Here is a 27457-nt window from a genome sequence, read left to right as displayed (position 1 = left end):
AGCGTTTTTCAGAATGGATTCTGCAATGGGCTGTGCTCCATTTGGACCCCAGAGCTGTGTGGTCAGGATTTCAACAGAGCTTACAGGCTGAGCTGTTTCAGGAATCTGGCCAAAAATGTGTTATAAAGCAAGGGGTGGAACATGGAACAGAAAAAGAAGAAACCAGAGACCTTTCGTGGGTACTTTAGTCACACCTGAGCTTGCTTAAAATCATATGAATGCGGAGTGCTTTAAGGTCTGTCCTGAGGGCTTATTTCAAATAAGAATAAAACGTAACAGGTATGTGGAACTAAGGCACTTGTCTATCTGAGATTTTAACCGAGCCATGGACACTGAAAAACATTAATATTTGCTGGAGAACAAGAGGCCAAGGAAATCTTGGCAAAGAATTCCGTTTTACTATGTCAGGGTATTATTTGTTTAATTTTAGATTAGTCAATACTTTTGAGCTTGGGTTTTCTCTTTGTTTCATCAAATATTGAATCAGCTTGCATGCATCTGACTATCCCAGGAGTGTTTATGCTTAGATTTACAATGTAATACCCAGAAAAACCCTAGATGTGATCAAAGAAGTAAAAGAGAAATAAATCTACATGCAGAAGAGAGTTTTTCCTTTTAGCTCTAGCACAAAATGAACATTGAAATGACTGAAATCCTAGCAGAGAATGTTTGTTTGGACATGTAATTTAGTAGAGCTATGTTCCACAATTAGAGATTTGTTTTAAAGAACATTGGAGATTTAGTTTCTATGCTGTTTAGTAAATATTTATGCCCTATTCTGCTAAGTTACAAAAGGGGGGGAAAAAATCTACCTTTTTATTGCAGTAACCATAGTGATGCACAGAATAGTGATACAACAAGGGACATAATAAGCATATATTCTTTGAACAATGTTCATATATTTTCCAGATTCAATTACCATATAGAAGTATCAAATGTTTAAGTGGCCAGCAGAGAGAAGAAAAAAAAATCCAACAAAAATGCTATTCCTCATTCAAGATAAAGTCCGTATTACTTTACTTGATTATCCATCCCTATATCTTTTAAGTTATTTCAGAAGAAACTCCCAATTACCAAAGCATTTGCAGCCAGATTTATTTTTCACTTAGTGGAGGTCTCCTTTCCTTCTTTATAAGCCATTCAGGAATTCAGTAATAATGGCAATAATAGGATAAATGCCTTTTGTTACCATCTCCTTATGTTATACTGCAGTATTGTCATTACCATCTGACAGGAGAGGAGAAACCCCAGTGGTAATTTTGCTATATTACTGTGCAACATATTTCTCCATCTACTGCTTTCCTGTTTTATTTTCCAACATCAAGTCAACATCCTTCTATACTGTGGCAATTTTGAATGTGACCATTTGCGTGAGAAATTTTGTAAAGTGGTGAAAAATTAGCAGTGAAGACAAGAATATTTTCTAAATCCTTTTTAGCTGCTTTACAATACTATTCATCTAGATTTTACAGAGGAGGATCATCGCTTCTGTTGAGAATCTAAAGATTTTCTTGAGGTAAACACATTTTGCTCTCTTCAGATGGACAGCTCAATCTTTTTCATTTCTTTTTTCATTTCTTTTTTTTTTTTTCTTTTAATACTTTTAAATTTCTTTTAATTTCACTGTGAGGTGAAATGCTGGTGACTCCTAGTTACGAAAAGAAATACTGGTGGTATATGCTACATCTGGTGGTACTGGATCCTAATGCAGTTTACCAGCCAATCACCGTCACTACAACTCAAGTCCAACCTTCTCTCCTTATCCATCCTCATTGCAATAAATGCTGAAAAAAACAAGCTATGCAATGAAACAGCTATTTCCAGATGAATGCTGTCTCTTCACTCTGAGTGGTGTAAAGACAATCTACATGACTACAAGTACATGAACCACTGCCATTCTGGATAAAAAAGGCAGTGTTTCTCAGTCCCCAACAGTGTTTTGAGCAAAGTCAGACTGAGTAGGAATGTACTGAACACAACCACTGGTCAAGATCTACCGGTTAGAGGGAAAGAGAAATACCTAACTCATACAATGCTTTCAAGTCTGAGGCAGTCCCAGGCATACCAGGCAGACCTGTAGGAGCCAGAAGAACATTTGTGGATATTAATCAACTCTAGGATGTGACCACAGCTGAACAAAGGTTTTAAGATGTTCAGGGTTATATTTGTGGCATTACATTAGTCAGTTGTAGACTTGAAACATGGGTGTTCAACATGTGCGCCCAGTAGAATAAAAGCAAAGCTTTCCTCACATGTACATGTATGGGCAGACTCAAGCTCCTCTGAGCCACGTTGGACAAGAACCATTTGCTGTGATAGCATGACATTATGCTTACACTAATAAAGCCTGTCATTAAGTATAGGTTTCCTAGATCAAGCATAGCACTTGGCTAGCATAGCTCTCTAGCTTTCAAGTAACATCCAGCCTCCTTCCAGCAGTTTCTGCAAATTTCAAATGAAGGCTTGTTTCTTTTTCAGACACATAATCAGGTGCTTAGAAGACAACAAAAAACCTCATCTCATATTAATATGACATGAAGCTGAAATGGAATTGAGTTGTCCAGGCAAATATTTGGCAAGATTATCTGACCCACACTTGGGATTAGATAAGGCAGGGTATGTCAGGTAAGAAAGACATTAAGCCACATCGGAACGTCCCAGTCACAGTCAATTGTGTTCACAAAAATAATTGCAGTGGTTTGTATCTTATATCTCAGAAAACTTATTCATATTCCTGTTTCCCATGTCTTTGACAATGCTTGTGTAGCACACCACAGGATTGTGTAGCACTTTTTCATCTGTACTTTATTTCCAAGTATGCATTATCTATTTTTTTTTTTCCACGCATTTCTCAAAAGTCAATAACTTATTAAGCATTTATCTAATGGCATTTTCCCAGTTTGACATCAGTACCCTGTAATAACAATGTATAAACACAGTGCTTTCACAGGATACTACATCTTATATCATGGAATGAATGAAGCAAGTGATGACAATGGGTTTAGTAATGCAAGAATATCTGCTGTAACTTGCACTTCAAGCATAATCAGAGATGGAAACGGCCAGTAGTATGAGGTCATCTCACAGGACCAGAATGTTCGTAGTATGTTAATTGCAGAGTATTTCCTACAGATGCAACACAAATAAAGGAGAAAAGATTACATGGCAATCTTCGCTGCCTTGTAAATTTTCACAACTTTGCCTCCCATCGACCACCTATTCACATGTGATGTAATAGCTATTCTCAGGCATTACATACCTATTCTTTCCTTGAGGTAAAAAGATGAGTAACTTTCCATGAATCAAGTTGATGAGAACATTCCTTTAATGAAAAGCATCGTCTGCATACCACAGGTTTATTGCAAAAAAATCCCAAACAGCCTACATTTATCCATAGCAATTCAACAGACTGTATTCTTTCTTCCAAGTTGACAGTAGTCCAAAATGTCAGTATGGACAGGGAAATACTCAATAAAATCTCAAGGTCATCAGCAGTTCTTATCACTGAGGATGTAATTGCTTGTAGCTGCAAGTGTCTCAAAGCAGATGGAGCAGGGTCTTTTTATGAAATTTAGAGTGCAGCACCGTTTATCATTTCAAAATACAAAAACACATTGCCTTCTATGTTTTATCTGTTAGCAACCACCTGAACACCCAACAGAAAAACTGGAAGCACCGAACCATATATCTCAAGGGAAAGAAGGTATTATACTCCTTGATTAGAATTCAAGCCCAGCCTGTAGTGCATGATGACAACTTCATTTTGTGGTGCTCCTGTACTGTAACTGTTCAATGAAAAATGCCAAACAGAACCCTGTGCGTAAAAAACACAGTGGACAGTGAATATAACAGATAACTGGGACAGTGAACTTTAAGCTTTCAGTCTGAATATCGGTGTATTTCTCTAGCTAGTATCAGGAGTGTAACTGATTTTAACTCAAGGCACATCTCTGCAGGGAATGTGGCTGACAGCTTAATCATTGCTGCCTGGGCCTGTAGACAATATTTGCAAGGAAAATGTTAGAGAATATCTCCTTAAAGAAAAGAAGATCATAGCTTTTTCTGACATTGATTATTTTTTCATTGCTTTAAATAAATTCTATCTCATCTTTTTCCAAAGATAAATTTGATCGTCAGCTATATCTTGCGATTTTTAATATAAAGAAAATAACTTTATATTAATAACCAAATGCTAGATTTTTATGCTATTTTTTTTTTTTTTTTTTTTTAGGAATAGTACCGTCATATTATGGATGAAAATATTTTAGGTAAGGTTGGGAATGCTGGTTAAAATGACTGCAGATCTATCTGTCTTGTGAGTCTAATAAATGGGCGTCATTGTTCAAAGTTCTGAAGTGTTTTGCATTAAATGCTACTTAAATGTGCTTTGTGTATGCTAAACACCTATATGTATATATGTATATATGGAATGCATATCTGTAATATCTGTATCTGTATACACAGTTTGCATTAAATAAGTATATACACATTCAGACATACCCTTGTAGATATAGATATATATATATATGTCTGTATATATATATATATGTTTCTGGTGTGAAAATGTCAAACTCAATTTGTAATCAGTATAAAAACTGTTATGCTATTGTTGCACTTAAACAGATATCAGCAATAGCTGGTGTTTTCATGAAGATTTTTTTTTTTCCTTTCCACTATTATTCAGTCTGACTAATTGGATATCCTTGCGTGGCATCACCTCTCAGTGCATGATATACAGAAATAAAGAACGATAAATGCTGCTGCATAAGTGAGGAAGCAGTGTGCTCAGTTTTTTACCTAGAGGTGAGTGACTCAGAGCTCTTGCCCTAGAGAAGGAGAATGAAGCCATCTGAAGCTGGTGTGTGAGCATCCTTTAATCAAAACCACCATTGGCCTGGTCTGAGTCATGTCTTTGCTGGGCCTCAGACTGGTGTGCTCTTCTCGTCCTTCAGATTTCTGGCTGCCCACTCACTGGAGTAATACATTGTCTTCACTTGTGAGATGCAGCCTTAGGGCCACTCACCTTCCACCTAAGCCTGCTTTGAGCGGGCAGCATAGACATTTCGCTTAATGGCAGCGGTATCCTGCAATCTCCGTTCCAAAATGTACATCTGATGGGGGCATTTCTTATGACTGAGATTGGGATGCCCACGGCTGTCATCTGAGCACACATGCTCTGCCAGAAGGACAAAAGCAGCACTGTTCCTTTGCAGAATGGAAATCTTTCTGCACAAATGGTGAATAATGCTGTCATTTTATCTTCTGCCAGTGCTTCTGAGAAAACTGCAGCAACCCCACTTTACTCAGAAATATTACAGGGACACCAGGTAGAATTTGGTTGTCTTGGAATGTTGCTCTATGCATGCTGAACACACATTAGATAAAGGGAAAATGTTAAAAAACCTTGTGGGTTTGGTTTTTTTTTTTTCCTCCTGATTTTTATGAACATATATGAGGCTGAAAGCCAACTTATCCTAACCTGAAAAAAAAAATCTTCTAAATTGATCAGACTATCATCACAAAAGCAGCTTATGTGGTAGTGTCCATCACTGAGTTCTGCATATTCCATTTGCCTTATTTTGAAGCAGACACTTTCAAAACTTTCTAGTGGTGGCAAAGCTACCAACACACAGTGAGGATAACTTCAGTGAGGTTACTTTCTCACTGAAGTTATCCTCTCACAGACTCTATTCATTTGTGAACTTCACACACTTGACAGCCTCGAATATTTCTGGGACAGGCAGTTGGGAAAGTCTGGATGAATCTGAACTTCATGACTCTGTGTGGTAAGTTAATGGGAACAGCATTTTCTTTTTGATTGAATTAGAAAAAAATTGTGGTAACAGGGTGTCTCAAGCTGTTTTTGTGTTCCTCAGTTAGGAAGGAAGAAAAATACTCTGGGTCAACTTAGATAATTTGCCTGACCTGAAATAACTTAATTTGGGTTAGATTTGGTTTTGTAAAACATTCTATCCATTTATTCCTCTTTAAAATTTACAATATAAAAAAAGTTTTCAAAATTAAAGGTATTAATCACACTTTTTAAATTGAAAAAGAAAAGTATTCTGATATATGATATTTGAACCAACTGTAAAGACACATTTCTCCAGTGCTGGTCTAGTCAGCTTATATAGGAATTAAACTAAACAGTATTTTAATTCCTAAATTCTTTTGGACTTGAAAAAATGAGCTCAAGAGGCAATGAGAATTCCTTTCTGGCTGTGTTTTAGGGTCTAACCTTGAGCAAACTTTTGCTGAGATGCCAATGCTCTTGCCTCTGCAATACTCCATTTGAATGAAGTCATTCCAGCTTTATACCACTAAACTTTGAAGAAAAAAAGGCCTCAGAAATCAAGATCTGTTTTGTGGATTTCTGTGAATGGTTTGCAGCTGGCAAGCTGCAAGTCTTTTTTACAACATAAACAAAATATGGATGCTTAGGATTAAAACTGGATTGTGTTCTCCGTATCATAAAGAGCACGTATTTAGAAAATGTTTATCAGGAAAAGTTTGATCATGTTTTGTTATCGGGAGAAAAAATGCTAAGTCTTGATTCAGGGCATGACAACAGGCGGCCCTGCAAATCACCAGTCAATAAATTGCTTTATTTTCCCAAGGAAAACAATGGCCTACAGAAAGTTTTTCCAGAACACCCAATTTCATAGAATCACAGAATTATGTGTAGGTCACTCTAAAAGTAATGTGTCCTATTTATCTCCATGGAAACAACAACAGATATAAATGACAAGCTAGCACTGTTTGATGGAGCAAACTCTCAGCTACAAAATGATTTTTCAACACAGTCACCACCATTACCTACACATTCTCACCAGCAGTGAACAAGAGCCTGCGTGCCATGCTTGCAACAATCTACACCAGCAGAGGTGTCCCACTGTTGCTGTTACCACTGCTGATACACACCACTCACCACCTCACTGAGCTCATATCATAGAAGCATAGAATCCCAGAATCCCAGAATGGTTTGGGTTGGAAGGAACTTTTAAGATCATCTAGTTCCTCCCTCCCCTATATGGGCAGGGACACCTTTGACTAGACTGCTCAAAGCCCCGTCCAGCATGGCCTTGAATGTGTCTGTGAGGGAGGCGTCCACAATCATTGTGGGCAACCTGTTCCATTTTTGCTTGGGATTGCCCTGACCCAAATGCAGAACCTTACATTTGGCCTTGTTGAACTTCATGAGGTTGGCATGGGCCCATCTCTCAAGCCAATCCAGGTCCCTTTGGATGGACAAGACTGCCCCCCACTAACTCAGGCTGCCCAGTGCCCCATCCAACCTAGCCTTGAGTGCCTCCAGGGGTGGGGTATCACACATTTTTGACTGTGAAAACGTGCCCCTTGCACCCAAATATACTTGTGGTCTTCTGTCTGCTATTAACCAGCAACACTGGTGAGATGCTTTCCAACTTAAACAAGAGGAGCCTTTGAGCAGATCCTTCCACGCTTCCTCTCCCTCTTGGCTCCCTTCAGATGGGATAGTACCCCTTAGCCTGGTGCACAGGCCCAAGGGCCACATCCTCAGTCAGTGTCGTTGCTGACTTTACCAAGTGATTGATGTTGCAGACAGGTGCACAAGCAGCCAGCTGGTCAGGACATGTATCTTGAAGATTGAGTGGGAAATGTGGAAGGTGCCAGTCGGCTATGTTAGCTCATCAAGGGCAGTGAGAGCTTATTAACAGCACACTTGCTCACAACACCCAGCTGTAAAACTCATTTGCTCTTACTCACATCATACGATATGTTTCATCAGAGCAATGAAACCAAACAGAGCTATGTGTTCATTCACTTTTATCCTGCATGCCACAGAGAGAGAGAGCTGTAGCTATTTCCAGCACAGATGGAAAGCAGAAAAGATTTATTATTTACAATTTGGACAGGGATTGGCAAACAAAGAAAACACAATGTTTTTTTCTATTTATTTATATATTTTAAATTTTTTTTATGGACAGTTACAACATAAACATTACAGAAGACTTGCACTTTCCAGAAAGTAACGTTTTGAAACACCAAGTCTCCTGATTTCATTCTCAGGCTTCCAAGGGAGCTATTGTCTGTTCACAGAACTGTTTGAAAGTCCGTGACACTGGGCATCGGAGTAAGTGTGACCTCCTCTGACTAAATACCTCTTTCAGCTTGTTCCTAAGGACTTGGTCAAATAGCTGCTATTATCAGAAAGTGCTTACTAAATTTTGATAAAAAATTAGAATGATCCACATCTCTTTCCAAACACAGTGGACATAAGCATGAAGCATTTTCCTGCACTGTATAACCACTAGAACACAAGTGCCAAGGAATAGGACTTTTCCCATTTATGTGATGGGAATTTAATAAAAACCTCCACTGGCTTTTGTGGGTTATTAATATTTTTTTAATTACCTTTGATCTGTTGGATTTTTTTTTATCTTTTCTAGATGATACTGTTGTATTATGTCTTTATAAACTGGTGCTAAAACTGCAATAAGTTTTAGCAAAAAGAAAAAGAAGAAAGAAAATATAAGAGGGAAAGAGAAAAAGAAAGATTGCATTGGTTCCAGATGACCAGAAGGCAGAAAATGTTGGTGGTCCTTTTCCTTTCAGTCATACAAGGAAATAAGATGCATTTTAGATCTATTTAAATGCTTAAGGGGGGTGTTTCATCCACCATATACACTCTCATTATGTATTTTTGGACAGGGTTATAAGAAAATGATGTTTTTATTAGCATTTGGGGGCTACTTAAAAATCTGGATCATTATAACAATCTTTAAAATATGTGCTTGAGAACTTCTGAGTGTTTGTTATTCACTGAAATGACTGCATTTTTATCATATAACAAAGAGTACTTTTCACTATGCAGACTTGCTCACTGTGGACGATGTAGCACAAAACATTCTGTGTAACAGCAACGATTTAAGAACAAGCTTGCCAGACCACTAGCCTGCCTCAGCCTTAGGCCAATTGCTGTTCAGGCTTTAATGTTGCTTGGAAGCGAAGGAGGAAGGGAGGGAAGAAAGAAAAGGTGGAGGGGAGGAAGGGAAGAAGGGAGAGAGGAAGGAAGGGAGGGAGGAAGGAAGGATGGAAGAAGGGAAGAAGGAAGGAAGAGAAGGAGGGAAGAAGGGAGGAAAGAAGGGAGGGAAGAAAGAAGAAAGGAAGGAAGGAGGGAGGGAGGGAGGGAAGGAAGGAAGGAAAGGAGGGAAAGAGGAGAGGGAGGGAGGGAAGGAAGAAAGGAAAGAAGGGAGGACAGTGCCAAATGTGCATGGTTACTTGCAACAACAGGGAGTTCTGTGATGATGCCCTCTGGGGACAAACAGTGATTAAAAAAAGCTATCTGAAATTCTCCAGAGGTATAGCTAATTCCTTATATAAAATATTTGCATTGATAAGAGATAGGAAGAATTTCCAAAAGAAGCTTCTCCCTACAACAGCCTAATTTAATTTTGTAGAATGGTTTGAATTAATGGTGAGGGTTATGGTCATCGAAGTCAAAGGCTAGTAGCTTGTTTTCACTGTCCTGATTCTTATGGGTTGTTTTAGAACTCCTCTTCGCAACGTATATACTCTTATTCTTACACTGCAACCACTGCAACGTCAGATTAATTTGTGATCAGTTAATGTGTTTGTGGATATGTATGTGTGCTGTACACTGTGCTCCTGGGTAGTGGTGTCAGGCTGTTCCAGAAATAAAACCTCCTGCTGGAAGGATCTGGGTCTTTGGAAGCAGCAGTGAAGAGACTGTTGCATTCTAGCAGGCTAACTCACTATCTACACTTCTGTTTGAACTGGCAGGATCTATGCTGCAATGAGTTCAAGGGAGCTAGAGGAGAGAGATAGTGAACACACTAAAAAGGCTTGAACTGGTCAGACACTGGCCGCTGTGGCTAGCCTTAAACCTACTGCAGTTAACAAAGAACTTTGAAATACTGGGGTGGTATTAATTCTTTGGAGAGAATGTAGCACATCTTTTTCATTCTCTGATTCTGTTCATATAATCAGCTGAAAAGCTGGTATTAAAATGATGTTGAAATGAAAGTGCCTTTCTCAAAAAAAAAAAAAAAAAAGAAAAGAAAAGAAAAAGAAAAGAAAAGAAAAAGAAAAAGAGAAAAAAAGGAAGAAAAGAAATGCCAACTGAGATAGAAAGTTTTGATTGGACCAGGCCACATTCAAATGTGTCTGGAAGGTCACACCTTCTCTTCAATTGATTTTGGTATAATTAGATGTGAACAAAACCAAGCGGAGTATCAGAGACAGAAAGAATATAAATGACCATGGACCATGAAGTTATCTGCTTCCCTTCCTGCCACTATGTCTATTAGGCAGCATACAAAAGGAGTATAACCTAACAGAGACTCTAATCTACATCTTGATGTAGAAGCATGGCTCTGGACACCGCACATTCTCCAAAGCCAGCAATCCCTCTGCCACCTATAATAGCCTTTTATTTCTTCAAGACAGTATTTGTTATCTCTCAGACCTGTTCTTACTAACAAACAACATTCTCAGAACAACACTCTTGTAGCTGTGCCTCACATCAGTAGACTGTGGGAGTGACTGTGCTGGTACAGCGCAGCCGTATGCTGTGCTCAGACATGCTCATCAGCATGCTGAATGCAGCAGTTAATCTGTTACACTGAGCCCATGTGTTTGATTGTCTCAGTCATGCCTGTTTTTGAATCATTTTTCACACCCCGTGCTGAATGCTAGACATAAAAATCCTATTGGTATTTCTTATTTATCGTGCAGGGTCACAGACATTTACAGCCCATTACTTCAGACAGAGAGTGCTGACCATCCTATGTGTATCACAAAGAATTTTCAAAACCTTCCCAGTGACAAGAGCATCAAATTAGATGGTTTTTACCTTGACGTATTTTTTTTCTGTTGCTACCTCAACCCTCATTCATACAGAACAAGATTGCTCTCTGAATCCAGAAGTGAAATTCTGTTTTTGCTACAGCAAGCATCTTTTTTTTCTTGTGCCAAGGGAAACACTGCATTAGGCCAAATGACTCAATAGTGGGAAAAGATGTAACTACTAAGGGTGCTTGTTATGAAAGTTCATCTCATTAAAGGTGGTTAGGAAGCAAATCCCAGGATGAAAGGAGGATTTTGTGAACCTTTCTCTGAAAGCATATTAATCCCTAATAAGATAAGGCATGGCACAGAGTATGCCACTGTGACCTGTGGTAACTCATTTGAAATTATACAAGGAATGTATTTGTCATTCTTAATCTGTAATCCTTCCTTTTATTTATAGGTAGTGTTCAGGTTGTTTTTATTGTATTCCTCCTTATTCTCCAGAACTCCATAGGGCACATAATAAGATAAACAACAAACTAATGTTGTATTAGTGGGATTTTCCACAAGGAACTGATACAAGCACTATGAAGCTGTTTCCAGAAACAGGTGTGTTTGTGGAAAGGCTGATTTACCACAAATAAATCCATTGGAACCTGCTATTTAAAGAAAGCATGGACCAAGAAAAGCCTTCTACATTTAGCATTTGTCAGTAATAGAGGAATGATCAGTAATTTCTCTCAGCCATCCATCAGTTATCTGGATTCTCTTTTTTAGCCCTTTCAATTTCAGCCATACATAGATGAGCAAATGCCTCTTTCCACTTCATGAACTCTCTTCTACTGATGCACAAGGCACAGAACTATCTGCATTGTCTATTTTTCTTTATTTTCTATTATCTCTGCCTTGAACTTATCTGTTTCTTTGTATTTATCACAGAATCATAGAATCAACTTGTGGCCGTTTCCTCGGATCCTGTTTGTTGCCTGGGGGAAGAGGCCAAAACCCTCCTCATCACAGCCTCCTTACAGTTGTAGAGTGCAATGAGGTCTCTCTTGAGTCTCCTCTTCTCCAGACTGAACAATCCCAGCTTCCTCAGCCGCTCGTCGTAAGACTTGTGCTCCAGACCCTTCACCAGTTTCCTTGCCCTTCTCTGGACACATTCTGCCTTTACTGGTGACATAATTCAGCATATTGATTTGAACTCTTTGTGGAGAAAAGGGAGTTTTTCACTAGGCATAATGTGATGAGAATCTCAAATAATGGGCTTGCTTCTTTCTCACAGTAGTCCTCTATTTGAATCTGAAGTCACAAAATACCAATAGTAGGACCAGGATAGTGTAGATTTATCTGTGATTTTGACCATAATTAATAGACACAATGTTTAAGATGTCACCTTCAATAGACAAATTTGAGACACAGAAGATATTATTGACCCAGATACCTCTGAAAGAGAGGAAGCTTTGAGTTTTTATACACTGAATAATCTTTCATGTGCTTTGTTTGACTCTTCCTATGGGCTAAAATGCGAGAGAAGCTGTAATTGAGTTAATCCTCTATACTGTCCTATAGGGCATAGCAAAGCATATCCTGCTCCAAGATACCTGGACAAAATTCATATCTGATGTTCTCACTGTGCAGCCAGATTTTCAAAGACTTAACACATCTATCGAGATAATGCTCTTCAAACAGTGCATCCTCCTCCCAAGTAGACAAAGTTGCAGCTGTTTTGCTGATGATCAGAGTGTTGTTTGTGTATTTACATTATTTGTTTACTACTGGGACCTGCCCTTTCTAGATCATATTTTCCTTACTTCCTGCTTTCATCCTTTTAGCACTATGTCGTATCTCACTGACACTTCCTACACCTTGAAACTAATCTTTGAAGCTGTCTTGCTTTTTCGACTTCACTCGCCACCACCGTCTCTTTGTTTCAAATTTATTCCGATTTTGCCTTCTAAGAGAAAGCTTGACGCTTCCTCGTCTGTGAATCAGTTTCCTTCATTACACCTTTACTTTTCTTTCAAAAACCTATGTAAACATAACCTTCAAGTTATCCACCTGAGGTTAAAACAACACTTACAGAATATTCCATGTTTTCTTAACAGACTAGTAATAAATATCTTGAAGTAGCCAAATATATTTTGTTTTTTTTAAAAACAGCCTTCCAGCTGCTTTCTAGAAAGTTTGAGGTACTTCAGAACAGCAAAATAACAGCATGTGAATGCAGAAAAAAAAATTGGATTTTCTCCCACTCTTACATACTGATTACATTATTACACCTAGAGCTCCAAATCTTTATTTCCCACCAGTGAATTGTAAATTCTTCTGATCTCGTATTAAGGAAGGAAAAAAAAAATCATGAAGTGAAATATGATAAACATTAAAAATCTGTATGTAAAGACAGATTGGGGATGCCAAATATGAAATTACACCAGATGGCCTCTATGAACACAAGTGGTGTATTAAGCAAACCCAAAGTTCTTTCATTATAGTTTAGAATTTATACTAAAGTTTAAATTCCAACGAAGTTCCTTTTATATAGGCAAATTTATACATAGAATCTAGCTGTAGGCAATTCACTATTTGCATTCTTCTGAAAGTCTGTATTTTTCTTTGGAAGTATCTTGATGGAATATATACAGTGACATGGGTTTTGGACAGTTGAATGCAGACTTTCAATATTCTCTTCTGTTTGAGATCCTTATAACACAGCATTTTCTCTATATATATACTATGTACAAAAAGTATTCCTTTTCTTTAAACATAGGCTGATAAGTAAAGTTTAGCTGTAGAGCAGTTTAGCATTCAGAGAAGAATTAAAATGAAGGTTTGGGTATTTATTTGACTGCAGATTTCTGAGACTTACATCTCCAGTTTTAGTGCTTTCATGCCTGGTTTGTTTTGTAAGATCTCATCCATTTCCTAATGACATCTGAGTTCAGGTAACTTTCATATAGCTCTGATAGCTTCGTGCTTGAGATTCACAAGGAGTTGATTATGAGATTAGAGCTAATTGATGCTTATCTCCCTCCATGTCTTCATAACAGCCTGTTGAACAGACAAATTGAAATCTTTCATCCCATAGGACCTTTAAGATTGCTGGTGATACTTATTTGTGCTTATTTTCCTCTCAAGTTAGACATTTTGAGCCCCTTTGCTAGATTTGTTGGATGCAGATTTTAATTGGCTGTTTCAAAGATGGAATCATTGTATGTTGAGGGCTAGATTTTCTTCTTTCTGAAGAAAATGTTCAGTACATATATTTCTACTACTGAAAATGCTTCAGAAGACTTTGCAACACTCTATGCTCTAAATTCAAGCTTTCAGTGAAAACAGGTGAACTGTTTGAAAATTAAGGAAGCCTAACATTGACATTCCATTAAATATATATTTTTAAATCTTCTTCTTTCATGATTTCCTAAGATTTTCTATGATTTGTAAAGCCTTGTGAATGCTTCAAGCTTCAGAGTTTTTTTCTCCAAAGCTGAATCACTAATTTAAAACTCCCAAACTGTTTGAATACTAGCAGTCTTGTGGGTTAGTCAGTGTGACATATTTCACCCCTGCAGCTCTTGCATATACTTTATCCCAGGTGCATATATGTGTTTATTTGACACAATGGCTTCTCGAGCATCTTTCATTATTGCTTACTGGACTTACACAGAGACATGTCTTGCCAAGAGGTAGGGAGGGGGAAGACACATCTTCCTACTGTATGACCTGTTTCCTCTTCTGCAGTAGTCTGCCTTAACTGTAAACTACATTTGGCCTTTCACATCTTCTGTGATTAATAAGAGTAAGTTCTGGCTTGAGCTTGTGCCTGTAGGGCCTCTTGCAATTATCATCTGGCACCCACTAGTCTTGCCAAATTTACAGACCTATATATTTCACAAAACTTCTCAGGCCAAAATAGATTTTGTTTTCTTTTCTTCTTTTCCCTTTCAGTTTTGTTTCTAATTTAAATACTACTGTACATTTCTCCAAGAAACCCATTTTTACTATGCTACATTCTATAGAGTGAGCAGAATTATGGCAGAGGACAACAGCAAGTAATAGAGTGGATGTTGCTGAATAATGTCCACTTTTCTTAATGCTTCCTTTCAAGGTGATTTCTTCCAAGCACTCTATTTTCCCAAAGACTTCTGGATAAATTGCTCTTTTAGTCTACTTCAGCAGATAAAACCTTTTCTCCTTATGATGTCTATTGCTAGAAAATGTAAGCAGAATCTCACATATGTTTCACACTCACTGAAAATAAATTATTTAGGAATTGAAGAAATTTGGGCAATTGTGAAATTAGCCATGATTTGACTTCAGTTATTGGTCTCCAGAAGTCTGATTTTGCACAGATAAACCAAATATCAATGTTTTCATTGTTCTCCTGCTGAAGTCTTCAAATAACATGTGCAGAACAACATTTTTTTCATACAGGTGTGGCTAGTAGGCACACAACTTTATATATAACTGTATGTACATGTATTGTAGAATGTAAATATATTTCTTCTAAAAGATTTAATGATCCTAAATTTCAGTACCAAAGTACTTCATCTTTAGTGCATTTTCTTCCTGAGAGGAATTTTCTTCAAGATTCTGTGAGATGTTTGGTCTTTCTATAAAAGGTTTGTGAGGAGTTAGTGACTTCAAATATAGTCCGTCAGAGAGAAAAGAGCAAATATACACTGGAGAGGATATAATTTTGTCGTCTAATGATTAGAGCAAACTTCAGCAACAGGGAGACAAGGGGAGAGGCTTTTGGGCCCTTCTCCCAGAAGCTATGTACTTTGTCCAAGAGTCATTCTGATGGATGACGTCCTAAAATGGATCTTTCAGGCAATGTGAATACATTTGTGATCAGTTTTGAGGGTTCAGTGACACAGCTGCTTAGTGTACAGAAACCAAGACAGCATCAGGCTGATGAAGAAAGGCAAGACACTCTTCCAAATTTCAGTGTTAAGCAGGAATTAGTGGAGCTTGTGTTCCTGGACAGTGGGGAGCTCTTGCACTGTGGTTTGAGACTGCAGTACTGTGTGTTTGTGTCAGATCTAATCCTGATCTCAAGGCTTTCACCAGCAAATGTGAAGATGCCAAAAAGTATATTGTTAAAAATGAATGCTTTCTTGTAATATCTACGCTGCAACATATTACACAGATTTACTGCCTCAGTACAAGCAATAAACAGTACAAGCAATGCACAAAGTCTATATCCCTTCTAATGAGTAGCAGATCTGAAAGCTGCCAATCATTTTCCATCATCATCCTCACCTTGATTCTAGAAGACAGATTAAACCATTCCTCCTCCTAATTTACACACAGCACTGTTCCAGCAGAACTACAGCCTGAAGTCTAATTGGTGTCGTGCATTCTTTTTTTGATGAGCACATGCTTATTGGATGACGTAAAGAGAGGTTATTGACCTAATGTACAGCAAGATGCTTTTGTCAGGAGGTTTCCCAGTAATTTCAAAGGTAATCAACAAGCATAAAGAACAAGCATAAAATAAGAGGAAAGTGTTATCACATATTCCAGCCTTTATCCATCTGGTCCTCCCACTTAAACAGAGATTGTAGTGAAAGTAAGATAGGTATATTCAGAAAATCTCTAATGTTCTGGCCATCTATTTTTTTTTGACTTTGTATAAAAAGAGGCACATCGGTACTTAGCAGTATTCCTTTCACATATTCAAATTATTGAAAATGCTCCATTAACTGAGGCCTCCTTGAAAACCTCTACCAGGCAGTTAGAAAGTTGTCCTTCACTGCATGGGGTGTTGTGTAGCTGTGGCAGGGAATATAACAGTTGTCCTGAGCAATTCTGTGACTCGGTGAATCTTTTTGCAGGGGAATTATTCCACTCTAATCTGATCACACCCCAAACTAAAGGAAGTTAGATAACAGTAGAAGTTAATGGACCAAGCTCTGTTATACATGTCTATATACAGTTTTGTTGAATTCACCTGGTTGCACAAAGCACTGTAAAGACAGAATATATTCTGACAGCTCTCTACTCTAACATGGCCTTTAAAGTGAGTTTCAGAGTCTGATGCCTTGATCAAGTCTTTTCTTATACTTTGTTATTCATCATTCTCTGTTAACTTCTAGGACAAACAGTTTTGGGAAAAGTTGTTCAGACACGGTTGGAAGGATCTCTGCATTCAGTATCTCAAAAGAAAAACTATTAATAAATCAATACCAAAAGTTTATATTTACTGTAGTTATGTAGTTTGAAAGAGGTAGTTTTCTAGTCCTGGCATTTTTCCAGTGCAACTTGTCAAACCAGGCTACATCTGAAATGTGCCTGCAGCCAAGAATGTGAGAGCAAAGCGTGACGATGTGCAGAGGCTTGTTTGATTTGAGGTGATTTTCACTTTTCATCAAAGAAGCTACCTGATCCTCTTTCACGGGTAATATTGCAAGGCTCATTATTATTCTTCTGTTTGCTTTGGTTACTGGGCCTCATTGGAGGAAACATCTCATTTAATTTAGTTTCTTCACTGAGACTCTTTTTGTAAAAATGCAATGTTCTTCTTTGTTCTTTTGACTTCTAATCCATAAAGCCATCCCTGCCTCCCAAGGGAGTCTGCATTGCATAACATGTCAGACTTGATTTGTTTGCTTTTTTACCTTCAATTGTCACAGATTTTCTAGGAAAAAAATACTCCAAAACTTGTACTTTTCAAACACAAATCAGAAGACTTTATGTTTGAAGTATTACGGATTCCACAGAACAGTAAAATTAATTTCATGGGACAATTTTCACATAGGAGATAGATAATTAGTTCACTCTGCCCCAGAGGCAACAACGTACAGATCAATTTCTTTAACTAACTGCCTGTGACTGTCCTAGCACAATTGTAAGCAATTTTTAAACTTCAAGAAACAGTTAGGTTGCTTTACTTATATTTTTTTCATTTTATTCAGTACCCAGATTCTCTTTTGAAGTAGTTGTAGCTACTTAGGCTTGACGTTAGTAATCTTCACTGATTTTATTGCAGTTTACTATTTCTTCCCCATGTTAATTCATAGCTATGAAGTGAAAAAATAGGCAAAAGAAACTCAGGGGTCCCTATCATCACATCTTGGATTTTCTGAATGTGAAACAATAGCATGCCTAGATTGGTTTATGTTTTTATGTCAGTCCTTGATTTCCATTTAATAGAAAGGTGTTATGACTTGTCAGGTAAGAAACTCATGAATAAATATTTGTCACTAATTAAATAAATATTGTGTTTTAGTAATACATCCTTTCTGTCTATTCTGGATTCTCCTCTTTCTTGGTCTGTTGCTCATACACATTTCCCCCCTCTCTGCCACACAATACTTGCAGTCCTACAAGTTTCAACTCTCAGTCCTTACAAGATTTTTTTTTTTTTTTTACCTAAATTACCTCCAGTCCAGTCCTGCTTTCCAATGACTATGACAAAAATTTCTTTCATTCTCCTTCCGGAGATTGGAATTGTGTCTCATTTTTGGTTTAAAACTTTACTTTTTATAGTCTTCCTTACTCAGTGTCTCTCATAAATTCCTAATGAAATGGCCTATAAGCATTTTTCATTTTTTCCCTGTTTTGTTCATGAAGTCAAAGTGCAAGTTCTTATTCCCTTTCCTTCACATATGGTCAGTCAAATTCTCCTGCCTAGGATAGGTTGCTTGTATTACTCTTGATTTCAGTTTTGCCTACAGCCTGTCATCCTAAAAGTTTCTTTTTCTGGCTGGGCGAAGCCAGTCATTTAGCTTTAATCGTTTTTGCAAAGTATACCACTCCCAGTATTTATTGCTTCTTCTCTTATAAACAGTTCCCAGTGTAACACTGTCACAGCCACTTGACTGCATCCTCATCAGGAATTTACTCTTTAACGTGCAACACCAAGTGGTGGAGGTATGGCTAAACTGACAGAGGCCAGAGTGCTTCCTTCTCAGAGCACTTGTGTTTTGTAAAATACGAAAAGCCAAGGAACCTTTGGGACTTTGGGAAAGTAGGGAAAAATGAGGAGGGAAAGTCAATCAGTTTCAGCTGAAGGAAGGAGAAAGAACACCTTGACAGCAGTGAAGTAGGGAGACAACTTTGCAAAACAGGTTGGAGCTGGTATCAGTTTTACACCAAGCAACAGCTGATTATACAGCGCTGTTTGGCAGCAACATTAGCAGTGGATGAACCAAATTTCTGTCAGACTCCTTGACTCTAAGTGGTTTCCAAACGTAGATACTGTGGTGATGGACCAAAGGGAAAGAGATAGAATCTTATTCATTATTTTGCTTGGAGCTGTTTAGACCTAATTTTTTAATTAACAAAATTTCAGCTAGACTCTGTGTACCTCTGGCTGTTCACTGTGCAAGGAGCTTATTTAAATTGTCAGATACTTTTACTTGAACTGAAAGAAATCACTGAAATTGTTTGTGTTGCTTTAGGGCAGTGCCCGTGGAGAAGAGAGGCACTACAAATGAGAACTCAGGAAGCAATTTCTAGCTGAGAAGAGAAGGGAAGCAGCGTACAAAGGGAGGAAAATCTTTCTTACTGAATGCAGTTCAGGAATACTATACTACCCGTGATCTAAACTGTCAAAATACAGGGTGGTTTGTTTTTGTTTGTTTGTTTGTTTTTGTTTTAAAGCAGATATTTCCTGTGATCAACCCATATTGAGTCTCACTTAGGAACAAAGTGAAAGTGCCAGAAAGCCAGGGGCAGATCAGATCTCAGAAATCAGTGAGGCTTGGATCGCTTTACATAACTATGTCCTGGGGATCTGCTGCAGACCATCCCACACTGCAGATTGAGTGGAAACTCTTTTTAATGAAAGGCTTCTGGCCTCATCCAAGTCTCACCCATCATCCTCTGCAGAGTGAGTCAGAGCTTCCCAAAAGTCCGTGATGTTATGCCAGCACTTTCTTTTACAATTGATAAAACGTCCTCTATCCTGGCATCTTGTAGCACACATATCTAAGTCATATCAAAGAGGTGCAGAGCTATAGTTTTGAAAACACAAATACCCAAGCAAAAAAGCATGTTCAGGGGGCAGATTCCTGGAGTAAGCATAGAAACACAGAGGAATATTGCTACTAAAAGCTTTTTCTACTGAAAGCATATTCCTCATTTCCCTGGCTCTAGAGAAATCCTTCCGTCCTTCCTCCTCTTCCCTTTAGTAGCACTGAGTAGTGTGTTCTAATATTATTTCAATATATGATTAATGTAATTAGTTTTATGTTTCACTCTTTCCTTGTATAAACCTGTGAGTCCATTGTAACTCCATTCCAAGTAAACAAAAGATAGCATGTTGGGGCTCTCTTGAAGAGTGCTTGCGTGTAAGCTAAGCCATCATACTGCCTTTTCTTGGAAAATGTTACAGCTAATGTATATATGTGTGTGTGTATTTATTCATGTTTGTGATATGTCTCTGTGCATAAATACAGGAATTTATACGTGTATGCAACATACCAGTTTTAAACATAATCCTTCATTTGATTGGAAATTCTGTTTCATCTCTGTTGAAGTGCCATGAAATTGCACAGAAAATAGTGTAATGAAGTTGCTGGGAGGGTAGTGGTCAGTAGTGCTAAATCTCATTGAAGGCAATAATGAGTGTCATGCCCCAGGGGTCAGTACTGGGTCCAGTCTTGTTTAACATTTTCATTAACAATCTGTATAATAGAATAGAGGGTGCTCCCTCAGCACATTTCCTGATGACATAAAATGAAGATGAGTGGCTGATACACAAAAGAGGTCAGGCTGCAACACAGAGATGCATTGAGAAGCTGGGGAAACGTACTGTTAGAAAACTCCTGAAGTTCAGTTGGGCAGGAGAAGAGGAACTACCTCTGAATTAGTTCATGCTAGTGGCCCCCCAGGTAGAAGACAGGAATAGAGAAGGATGTAGGAAACCTGATGAACAGCAAGCTGAGTAAGTGTGCCCTTGCCACTAAGAAGACTGGGATGCACTAGTATAGTTAGCAGGTCAAAGCAGGTAATTCCTTCCCTACCCTCAGCACTGCCAAAGCCACATTTGATATTCTGTATCCAGTTCTGGGCTTCCCAGTACAAGAGAGACACAGGCATAACTATATGCAGACTCTTCAGCATAGAAAACTGAAGCCTCAGTGGGGATCTTATCAATGTATAGAAATACCTGAACGGAAGGTGTAAAGAAGGCAGAACCAGGCTCTTTCCAGTGATGACCTGTAACAAAACAAGAGGCAATAGGCACCAGCTGGAGCATAGGAGGTTCCCTCTGAACATCAAATAACTGTTGAGCAGAGAATACTACCACAGTATAATAAATGTTAAGACAAAAGTTGAAAAGCATTAAGGAAATATGATGACTGGAAAAAAAATCAGTCAAGCTTTGCTCTTCTTTCAGAACAAGTGGCATTGTTCTGAAAGCTGCTGTAGCATAAGTTTTCCTTGACAGCTTTTTTGAAGGAAAATAAATATTTTCTTAACGGAAATAGAAATGTTTTCTAATTGCTATCTTGCACCCTCTCTGAGCAAGATAAAAACTGAGAGACTATTTCTGGAATTACTTTTATAACTCTCTGCAACACTGATTTTTAATTTTTTATCAGCATGTCCCTATATTTTACATTGAACAATTTACTTTTAACACTGTCAAGGTGGGCACATTACAGTCATATCTTACAATCCATCTATAGTGATATGACTCATTTTCACATATGAAACACAATTTAGGTAGCTGAAGTTCTCAGTATCAGTTAGTATGGAATTTTATCATTTTACAAGAGCCACTTCAGAGATGCAGCCAGTCATATGATGACTCTCAGTTACCAAGTGTATATCTGTATACATGAGTGTATATGGTTTCCTAATTTAAACAGTGTTTATTTTATACAGGGTCTATTAAAAGACATAAAATAAACAATTGTTGTCCAAGTATTCTCCCAAGTCTTAAGATTGAAGAACACTTGTTTCTCCTTCTATGCTAAAAGTTGTTTACTATCACAATTTCCATAACCCAGACTCTAATCAATCTTTTCATACATACCCTGTAGGTTTTCTTCCATGCCCATTTTAACTGACCAAACCAGCATTTTCTAGTTGGTTCTGAAAAGATGGGTCCACTGTCCTTCAGAAGAACAGAATTTGTGCTTCTCCCACTAACTTCAATGTAGTCTGCACCATCTTCACTCTGGCTATGCACCATCTTCTGAAGTCACACCACTTCCATTAAAATAATTTCACTTTACACAGCTATTCTTGACAAATATTGGGTAAACTTAACCAGGAAGTTGTAGCTACTGGCAAGGTGAATGCATGAAAAATATCATTGAGGAGATGTGAATCAGGGTGTTTAATCCCAAAGTACGTGGAATACAGCGATGTCATCTGGCATCTTCCTACATAAGTACATTAAAAGCACAAGTTCAACAGGTTTAATTAGATAAATCCATTGCATAATGATAACATTTGCTGGAGCTGAAAAAGGCAGAATTGCAGCAGTGCTCAAAAGAAAAGTTGGATTGCAGTTGGAGTCAAAACATTACAGTCAGATTTCCATTCTTAATTCAAGAATGATGTGAGGCCTGTTGAAATCTGGACCATATGATTAATGTTCACAATTAGCCTCTGCTAAGACCACTAGCAGAATTCAGATTGTGCTATCAAATTTCCAACAGCCTCAGGATTTTGCTGATATTTCCAGCTTGCCACTACGCACCAGTATCCCAGCATATGGTCTGATGAATTATTTGAATTCTCTTCAAAGTTCTTATAATTAGCTCAGTTTTCTTTTGTCTCTGTAGGTGTTGGCAAGTAGTGACTTGTAAAGCAATCCCTTCATCTCCCCCAGCAAAGCATAAGGCAAGAACTACAGAACACACAAAATTAGGTGAGAACAAAGCATTCTTTTTTCAACATATAACATAGAGAATGACTACTGCTATTCATTTTGTTCAAGTATGTCCAAATGCAGCAGTTGCTCTACATTTCAGTCATCGTTCTCACAGGAATTAACCCTTATTTGCACAACTCTAACCAAGATAGCTTTCAATGATCAATGTGTTTCTTCCTTATGACTTTTCCGTGTCTCCCCCTCTATATTTTATCTCCTGCATTTGGCAAGTGATCCCTGAATGACAGGAAGAGCTTTCTTGTGGTCCATGATTCATTTCACTTATTCCTCAGCCACTCCCTGGGTGTGTTTTTATACCAGTGGGCTCTTTTGCAATCTGAAGGAGTACATGTCTATAACAATGTGGCATCACCTGCCTGCCAAGAGAAGAGACCAATGTGATTAATAGCTTCAAGAAGAAAATGACACATGCAGGCACAAGGCTTCCACAACTTAAGCTCTGACGCAACACTTTTGTAACACTAAAATATTTTCAGAACATCTATCCAGAGGCTCTGAAGAGTGGTGCTCGTACAAACTTGAGGTGTCTGTGCTCCACTTAACTCCTATGTAAAAGATCAATTTTTACTGCTGGAAAACACCTCCACCAAAAATCTCAAAGAAGGGAAACATAATTTACACAGGTTTCTAAGGCTCTTTTTTGAAGAGTTAGCTCAAGTTGTCACAAAAGCAGCCATGAGGTGTAGCACATCGCATTTCTGTGGAATTTTTGTTTTCCTAGCCTTTACTTTTCACAGATACTTCTTAAGGCAATCATCACTGCTTTTGGAACTCTTTTTGAGCTCTGGACCTTCTCAGTGAGGACAACCTATGAAATAATTATTTGATGCTGCATTCTTATTGTCCTTCAGATGAATATTTCCTATTCATTGTATCAGACATGGATGGAGAAGATTTTCCACAATGTCTGCAGGTGTTTTAAGTAACAGCTCTGCTCCAAAATGAATCATAGTCCATTTTCACAGAGCTTGAAAGTTCACACAAACTTCTGGGATGAATCTTTTTTTCCAAAAATGGAACACTGTGAAGTGAATAAGGTATGTTAGGAGAGAAGAGAGACAAATGCCTACCTTAGAGCAGCCACAGAATGGCTCAGATGGAGGGGACCTTTGGTGATCAGCCAGTCAAATCCCTGTTCCAGCAGGGATACCCAGAACAGGGTGCCCAAAACCATATCCATGTGGCTTCTGGAGATCTCCAAGGAGTCATCTCCACAGGCTATCTGCAACCTTTTCCAGTGATCTGGCACCTGCACAGCACAGAAGTGCTTCCAGATCTTCATAAAGAACCTCTGTTCTGTGCCATTGTCTCTTTTCTTGTTACAGGTCACCATGAGAAAGAGCCTGGCTCTGTCCTCTTTGCACCCTCCCTTCACATATTTATGAACATTGATGAGCTCTGCCCTGAAATCTTCTTCTCCAGGTCAAAGTCTGATACATAGCCTTGCAGCTAACAAGAAACCCCAGATTTCACTACTCCACTGTTTTCCAGTCTGAAGATAGATCATACGTAATGTACACACTGTCAGTTAAAGAACTGGAAAGCAGCTGAAAAAGCTGTAAAAATAGAATAGCTGGAAAACTCAATGCATTTGCTATAAGATACAAATAACCTAATTCATATACTTGACCTCCTACATGGAGAAAAAAGGTGCTAAGTGCAGTGATGGCTACCAGGTGCATGAGGAACTTTTGCTAAGCGAGGTGTAGTAAATGAATCCAATTACATCAGTCAATCAATTAATAAATAAAACAGGAAAACAAACAAACAAACAAACAAACATACAAACAAAACCTGGCCGTGTCTCAAACCGAAATTTTAGGCACTTTGGTGGTAATACAGTGGCATTATCATTAACCAGCAAAGCTTCTCAACCCATTGAAAATGGAAGCAGAAGCCAGAAAGATTTTATTTTTAAAAATCATCACGGAAAAAAAAATGTTGTATGTCACCCCTAACATTTGTCACTAAAAGAATCACCTGTTTCATCGTGGGAATACAGTGCAGAATAAATAATCATTTCAGTTGTGGTGGAAGCACTGCAAAGTATCCATGAGGACTTTCCATTCAGCTGGATTACCCTAACATAAGCTGTTGTGAAATGTGAATATCCCTTGGGGTCACCAGTTAGGCACAGGCATGTGATTATACGATCTGTTAAAATCTGTTAAAATATAGTATGTCTTCAATAACATTTGCACAGCAACAGTCTTACATCAACAAGTGGAAAACTGGTTTGGAAAAGGAAAAGACTTTCAATGGTTTGTTTGTGTATTATTCAACAGTATATCCAGTAGCCTACTACGAAGCAATCAAGATGTCTCAATCTTATATATATGTATTTCTTGATGCCTCCACTGCTTTGGTAGATAATTTATTCCTTGCTGTATACCTTTGACTCAGAAAGGTACGTAAGCACATGTTTAATCTTGAGCAAGTGTGTTATCCCAGTGATTTCAATAGGTGATTCATAAATCTACTGAATCATCACCTTGGTCTTTGTTATGGATTTTTTTTCTTTCTTTTTTTTTTTTTTTTTGGCCTAAGAATGATTCTTTACAGTTTAAATTCCATTACATTCTTTAATATCTTGCTTTGAGGATTTTATGCTCTTAAAATAATTAACAATTTAGTTGTGGAGGAGTGCACATTTACAGCCATAGGTCTTTTGGCAAATGAGCAAATATTACACTAAAAAACTCAGCCACTTCATGCTAATTGCCAAAGGCTTATTTCAGCATTTCTTTATTTAGTTCAGAACATTCAGCATTGCCCCCTCCATAATCCAACCACTCATCTTTAATTGCTGTTTGTTTTTTCAGGTGAAGATAAAAAATTCTTTGTTATTGTTGGTTTTCTGTCTGCAATTATAACTGGGCTGTTGTCTTTGCAGGTTAGGCTCCTTCTCTTTGAACAGAAATTCCTTTCTATACACATGGCCTACGTTTTTGCACGATAAGGATCCTCTTCTGTTGTAAGGCATTGTCTCACGGGCTTTGGCAGATGAGCTAAGCCAATTCTGCTTATACACTCAGGTAGACATTTGACAGGATCACAACCCAACAGCATCTATTATTTCTGCCTGGGAAGAATGCTCCCGCTGGCATTTCTCTTCCCTGCAAGCTATAGCAAGAAGGACCACGAGATGGCAGTACTGCTTGAGCAATTGGACCAAGAGACAATCATTTTTTTTTTTACCGAAATTTCTTGGGAAGCAAAATTGCTGCTGCCAGCATCAGAACCCTTTGCAGATTCGATCTGCTCCAAATTTATTTTGCAGCAGCAAGGAGACAACACTAGGGAAGTCTGTACTATCCACATTCTGAAGTTTTATGGCTAACTGGTCATACCATGTACTACTAATAAATGCTGTTTGTTACAGTACAGTACCAACACTGGTAACATTCAGTGGTTTTCAAGATGCTGTAGAGCACCACAGAAAGCTTGGAACTGGGAGATACGATCTCCACTGTATTAAAACTTGGCTTTCTTCTGAAGGATAGGAGCATTAAGTATTGAAGAAAACCTAAGTGAAACACATAATTTCAAGGCAGAAAGTAATGAGTTCTCTGCAAAAAGAAGTGTTGAATTCCTTTGCAAATTAGCTATCCCTAACGTCAGTGTGGCAGAAATTAATTGCACAGAGCAAAATAACGTGCTAATATAGCTAAATTGTTTCCACTTTCCAGAGGCTGAACTACTTACTCATTTGTGCATAGTGGTCAATTAGACATAACAATATACCTGTTTGGTAAGGCTGACCAGAAGGAAAATAGAAATGGCTGAGCAATAGATACTGAGCTTCTAAAAGTCTGAAGAACTCTAACTTTCCTCTGGCCCTCCATTTCACAGCAGCATAAAGACAAAATGACTTTTTTAAGTACAACAGTACTAGGGAGCCATTGAATATGAAATCTGTTGTAGGAATTCCATCTTCTGCCTAACGTTGGGCCTCCATTTTCCTTCAGAAACAAAGAAACATGCAATGCAATAAAAAACGTGAAAAGGCAAAAAATTATGAATTATCCAAATGGGCAGAAGCCACTATCTATAGCTGAAACAAACACTATTAAAGCCTTTAGATTAAAGCAGTATGATCCAATAGAATACAGAAGCAGAAACACTGAATACTTCATTAAGGTGAACATTTTTTCCCCAATTAGAGAATCATAGAATCACAGAAATGCAAAGGGTCCTCAAAGCCCACCCAGTCCCAACCTGTGCTGTGGGCAGGGCTGCCCAGGGCCCCATCCAACCTGGCCTTGAGCACCTCCAGAGATGGCAGAGATGGAACACCACAGCTTGTCTGGGCAGTCTAAGAGATGGGAAGAGAAAAAAGAAAACAGAAATAGTTGTTTCTGTTAGTTTTCTCTTTAACAAGTAACAGACACCTTCCCTCTACTCTGTTGTTTTTTTGGTTTTTTTTTTTTTGAGGATGCAAAGCAGCCACTTGGCTGGCAGTGTTTACTCTGGAGCTATTCCAGAACAAGGGGAACAGTCAGCACAAAAGCATGTGCAACAGAATTCTGAGAAATCCATCACTTCATCTGCAGCATATTTAAAGGCTAGTTGAGAGAAATGCATTGCTATGCAATGCCTACTATGAAGAGATTTATGCGTGTGTGTATTTGTTTATAGAAATATCTGTACATTCATTTTGTCATTATGTTTTGGCTGGAGAAATTAGCTGAAGTAATCAGAGTGGTGCTGGGAAAGTAATGCTAGCTGTTCTCGTGGACAGAAATTTATACCCTGTCAGATAAATACTTTTCAATCTGATTGTTATTTAGGAAGCATTATGAGGCG

The sequence above is a fragment of the Tympanuchus pallidicinctus genome, unplaced genomic scaffold, assembly GCF_026119805.1.
Source record: "Tympanuchus pallidicinctus isolate F22 unplaced genomic scaffold, pur_lepc_1.0 scaffold4, whole genome shotgun sequence".
NCBI classification, from domain to species: Eukaryota; Metazoa; Chordata; class Aves; order Galliformes; family Phasianidae; genus Tympanuchus; species Tympanuchus pallidicinctus.
Note: the sequence above shows the minus strand (reverse complement) of the source record.